This window comes from Parasteatoda tepidariorum, chromosome 1, assembly GCF_043381705.1.
Source record: "Parasteatoda tepidariorum isolate YZ-2023 chromosome 1, CAS_Ptep_4.0, whole genome shotgun sequence".
NCBI lineage: Eukaryota > Metazoa > Arthropoda > Arachnida > Araneae > Theridiidae > Parasteatoda > Parasteatoda tepidariorum.
This window is the reverse complement of record NC_092204.1, coordinates 72,715,284-72,720,800: the sequence shown is the minus strand read 5'-3', so window position 1 is coordinate 72,720,800 and position 5,517 is coordinate 72,715,284. Positions and strand designations below refer to the sequence as shown.

The following is a 5,517-nucleotide window of genomic DNA, read 5'->3' as shown; positions in this document are numbered from 1 at the left end:
GAAAAAATTGTATATTTAATTATAAGAACTGACGTCAGACCAAGACGAGAATTGCTTCTTTATGCAACTTTTAATAATTCTATCGCCAAGCACAACAAGTGATGGAATAAAATATCAGTTTTTTTTCCTGGTTGTTATTGATATTGCATGAGAGAAAGCTTGATAATGATACCGCATGCTGTGCGCGTTTGGAAAATCTTGAAAAACCGTGGAAGATTTTTTTTTTTACATTACTTTTCTGAACGTGATGAGACGTCACTTTACGTGGATTTATGATCTAACGGTGGCGGCGCTGTTTATCTTTTGAAGCCCGAGGAATAGAAGAATCGTTTTCATTATCAAGATAATCGCTTGGGAAAAAAAGAACGAGTTGCTCTGGTCTGATCAATTGGATTTTGATATCATTATCTTGCGGTTGCTCTTTAAATTTACATGTTTGTGATACGATATAGAAATAATATTCAACATGCAAATTAATTTTTCGGAGAATTTGAAAGAAATTTAGGTAAGATTTTTCCATATGTGAATTTTTAAGCATTAATTTTCTATTTAAAAATTTAATTCAAAATGCTTTCTTATGAATTTTTGATAAAAATATTCTTTTTAAAATTTGTTTTATTTGTTTGTTCATATTTTCTTATAATTTTAGAGTTTTACAAAATTGTATGATAAAACTTTTATTTGTTACGCTGTATTCTTTGAAAAATCTGGTATATAATTCCATCATAGTAATTAAAATAAATATTGAAATTTTGTTTAATTGATAGTCAAACCTTTAATATACAACTACTTTTTTTAATTGAAGAATTTTTTTGCATTTCTATGTGGTTAAAAATAGCTGGAAGAAATTATATTTATTTATAAACAATAATTTTAGTTTATAAGTAACAATTGTATCAATTGAGTAATAACAGAGAATTTTGATATTAATGTAATTAATTTATAACGGATATACCGATAAAAAATATATAATTAGTTTTTTTCCAGTAATAATCAGTATATATTGCCAGTTTTTTCCACGCTTGCAAAATATGAATATGAAATGCTTATTTATGCTTTGAACTATATTTTAGGGAAATTCTTTTTGTATTTTTGATATTGATAAAACAAATCAAAATAAAATTTAAATATTTTATTCTTTGAAAATAAAATTTAAATTCTCTATTCTCTTAGCATCAAACAACTAAAGATATTTTTAATTTGTTCCCAATGCCGCGCACTAAAGAATTATAAAAGTGAACTATTATTTAGGAGAATTTGTATAATATACTGTCAACTAATAAAAGATATTTTTAATTTAGAACGTCAGATTCGTAAAGGTATTTATCACAGTTTTCCATGATTAAAAGAACAGTAGAGGGAAACCAAGGCTAGTTGGTTCCCCTTTCAGTTTTTATTTTGTACCTCATTGTATATATCTGTAATATGACTAGATATAATATGACTTATCTATAAAATAATTAGAATAATGTTTATAACAAACATTGTCGGAATTATTTTGATGATTCAATCTATCACGGGTTTTAAGGGACCAAGGTATCTAATGTTTTTGGTTTCACAAAAGATAAATAATTTCTCTTCTTATCATAAAAATTTGAATAGATTAAAATAATTATTCAATTAAAGACTTAATCTTGTAAAATAATTGCAATTTATTTGTCTATTTTTACGAAAACAAATTTTAGAAGGTAAAGCAGTAAAGTTCAAAAATCACTCATCAGTGCTGAAATACAAATTATTAAAATAAGAAGAGCACACTTTAACTGAGCCATGTGATTCTTTCATTGGATTTGTAGTACAAGTGGTGCAACAAAGTGGAAAAGACAAACAAAAATATTTAATAGAATTAAAATAATTGAACCTGGTTAACCTTGCCTTGCCCCTCCGTTCATCATACTAAGTCTCCCTTTAAATAATTTTTTAAACTTATTTTCACGGTTACGGTTTATTATTCTTTAGATTCTTTCAGAACATTATTCTTTAAATTAAAAAAAATTAAAATTTATAAAACAGATAAAAAATTTATTAATAAAGAATTCTGAAAATTAATTAAAAAAATTTCAAATTATTAATCTAAAAAGTTAAATTAAAATGATTGTATTATATAGGTTGCAATGGGCAGTAAGGATTAAAGTATGAATAATTTTAAATATCTATTATTTCTTTTATCTAACTCAAAATATTTTATTTTTTATATTCATAAGACTTGTAAAACTGAAAATGTTCTCTTATTAATCTTGATGGTTTTGGATCTTGTTTTAAATATCTATTTTCCTCTTCTAATTCTAAATATTTTCATTTTACGTAATATTTATAAAATGTTTTATTATGAATTTTAATGCCATTGAAATTTGCACGCCGAAGTGCGATTTGTGTCCCATGGTACGCATACAAATACAAAGATGTAGGTAGTTTATATGAACTGTAAAAAAGAAGAGTAGAAAAGAACAGTAGAAAAGGTTAAGAAATGCCTATATAATGTCTATATAATAAAAAATATAGCCAGCTCTAACATTCACACTATATTATTGGAGTTAGTTCACGACAATTTCTATTCTTCATCAGTTATATTAATTTCAAAAATATAATAAATTTATGAAAAAGTGGGTGTGCTCTCCTAGTGCTAAATATTTTTTACTCTGTATTTATTCTTAAAATCTCAGACAATACGATGCTTTTGCATACTTGATGAAAACCTTGAAAGTGATGCTACATGTTATCATTTAGGTGCTAAGAACAATACGAAAGATAACACTATGATTAGGAATTTGTCTTTAAGCTTCATTGATACAGTGAACTATCTAACTTTAAGAACCAAGAACTACTTAATGAATTCAATAAGGATTTCAAGTATCTATTTCAGTAGATTTTTTTTAATGTTAAGTTTTTACCTTTTGAGATATGAATAAATTGTTTGAAAGATGCGTTCATGCCACGAAATTATTATTATCTTTTCTATATTTTTGTACTGTAAAAAAATTTAAATATTCAGAAATCAAGGCAGTTACAATGGCATAACATGAAATCTCCAAGTAAAAAACTTTTTTGATTTAAAATTATTCTTTTGCATAAAGAAAAAAAAAACATTGGTAATTTTTAAATGAAATTTCTTAAAAATAATATTACAATGCATAGAATATCGTTTCGATAAGGAACTCAATAAGGTTTTAAAATTCAACTGGTGAATTTAATTGAATAAGAGATGGTTAGTACTGTCATTAAGTGATTATTAATAAAATATATATACAGTAAGACCCTCGTTATAAAAGTCTCCTTATCAAGGACAAAAAAAAAAATCTCAATGTAATAAGAAGCATTAAAAAATATAATCAACAAACATATAAAGAGAAATTTGTTAAACAAATGCTGTTAATATCAATAACTTTTTAGTTACTTTTTTATAAATATCTTTTTTTTTTAAATCACACTTTTCGAATAGAAATGTGAAGCAAAAGTTTTCTTTTCTTTTTAAATTTTCATTGCTATCTCTAAGAAACAGTGAATTACACTAAAGGTATCTTTATAAAAAGGAAGCTGCATTTAATATGGAAACTGCGTTTCTTTATTTACTTGCATATCACTATTTAACTGCAGAGAAATGAGCAGAGAAGACAAGAAGCTATCTGGCCAAAAGTAACCAGAAACCCAGTGGGATTCCGAGGCATACGTTAACCCCTTAACGATCGGTTAATTTTCAAGAAGACGGTCAATAAAAGTGTCTATTTTTCCATACACGTGTATTATACATGTATTTGATTAGTGCTGACACCTAGTTAAAATTAAACTAACTATCTACAATTACCTTAAAAATATCGTGGCACTGCCATCTGGTGTGTAAAATGAGAAATAAAATGTTTTCCGGGCAAAAGAAATTAATTATTTTTATTCTTATTGGCGCGTTTCTACTGAACGCTCCAGACCGAGAATATCACGGAAGCGAGAAATAGAGGGCGAAACCTCACCCCGTCATTTCTACGGGAGCGAGAAGGAAGGGGTTGATATAATAAATGTCCCCATTTAGTATTGATGACAGCTAGCATACATCAGCAATTTTCCCCTATTTTTGATACGGGACAACAGGAATTAAGTTCCAGATGTTTATCACTGTTGAAGTGAGAGCTGGCAATGATGATGGCCAATTTGGTTGATTACGTAATCTGCTTTTTAATTCATCCTAATGATGTTACTTTGGGATTTAGATTGAAACTCTAAAAAGGCCGGTCCAGTCTTTTTAACATCCATACTAGCGTAATATTACCATACTGGCCGCAATATTACCGAAGAGATTTGGAAAGCAGCATCGTACAGTATGTTTACATACATCTCAGAGTTCAATTTTCCAACCACAGGAACTAAACGAACTAGGTCAAACCATGTAAAACTCCACCACACTAGAGATGAGACGGGTTCAGCTCGAGAGCGAAAGCACGAGTCCGGGTTCGCCGGGGGCATACGCTCGCTTACTGAAAAAAGTTATCAGGCTCAGAGTCATGATAAAATTTTCATAATTTTTTTTAATATTTTTAAACAAGCGTTTGGTACTGTTATTAAGTATAAAAATATTAAATTTAATATTTAATTATGATAAAAAGGTTTCAATGACTAATTTCTTTGTTTAAACAGCAAATACCTAATAGCGAGACAGCAAAATTTAGACTTCATCCGACGTATATCTCAGAAGGTTGTTGTAGTTGCTGTTGTAGTTCATTTACGTAGCATTAGAGCTGCGCAATGGGCTATTGGCGACGGTCTGGAAAGCATTCCTGAGGATGATTCGAAGACATGTCATCACAATTTTGATCCTCTGCAGAGGGGATGGTACCCCCGCTTCGGTAGCCCGACGACCTGCACGCGAAGTCGAGCACTTTGCGGTAGAACAATTTAACGAGGACCCATACCGCACACCCTCGGTTCCTACGCAGACTGATCCAAGTGGTCACCCACTCGCACACTGACTGCAGCCAGTGATGCTTGACTTCGGTGATCTGCTGGGAACCGTGTCTTAAAAGATCAGCCCACTACGGGACATATCTCAGAAGGACTCGGGTTCTAAGTAACTCTAAGTATCTTCGGTTCGTGTGGGCTTAAATTAAAATTCTTCAGACCTGGCGGGCTTGGACCTTCAAAAGCAAATTCAATCTCATCTCTACTACACACCATGATGCTTTGAATGGCGACCGGAAGCCTTTGACCAGATAGTGTAGTTGGTGCATTGTTAAGGGAATGTCTCGAAAATATGTACAGTTTACTGCATAAACCTCCAAAAAAAATTAATTTTAAAAATATTTACAACTTCTTTTAATATTTCCTAATTAGTTTCTTTCTAATACATTCATATTGCAAGAAATAAAAATATGTTTTTATACTAATATTTATGGGTATTCATGGCATGTTTTTTATTAAGGTTTAAATTGTATGCTACTTCAAAATTTCAAAACATGTTGTCAGTCAGGTAGTATAGGTACACATAAACTAAAAATACTCGTTATATATATATATATATATATATATATATAT

General features: G+C 29.5%; 1 protein-coding gene across 2 annotated transcripts in view; it reads left to right on the top strand.

Moving 5' to 3' along the window:
- The first annotated feature begins 334 nt into the window (after positions 1–334).
- Positions 335–5,517, top strand: part of LOC107447981 (adenylate cyclase type 2) — a 95,352-nt gene continuing 90,169 nt past the window's right edge. For both annotated transcript variants that reach the window (XM_071182191.1, XM_021144315.3), the window contains exon 1: positions 335–505. The gene's annotated coding sequence lies outside the window, so the exon portion shown is untranslated. The remainder of the gene's footprint in view (positions 506–5,517) is intronic.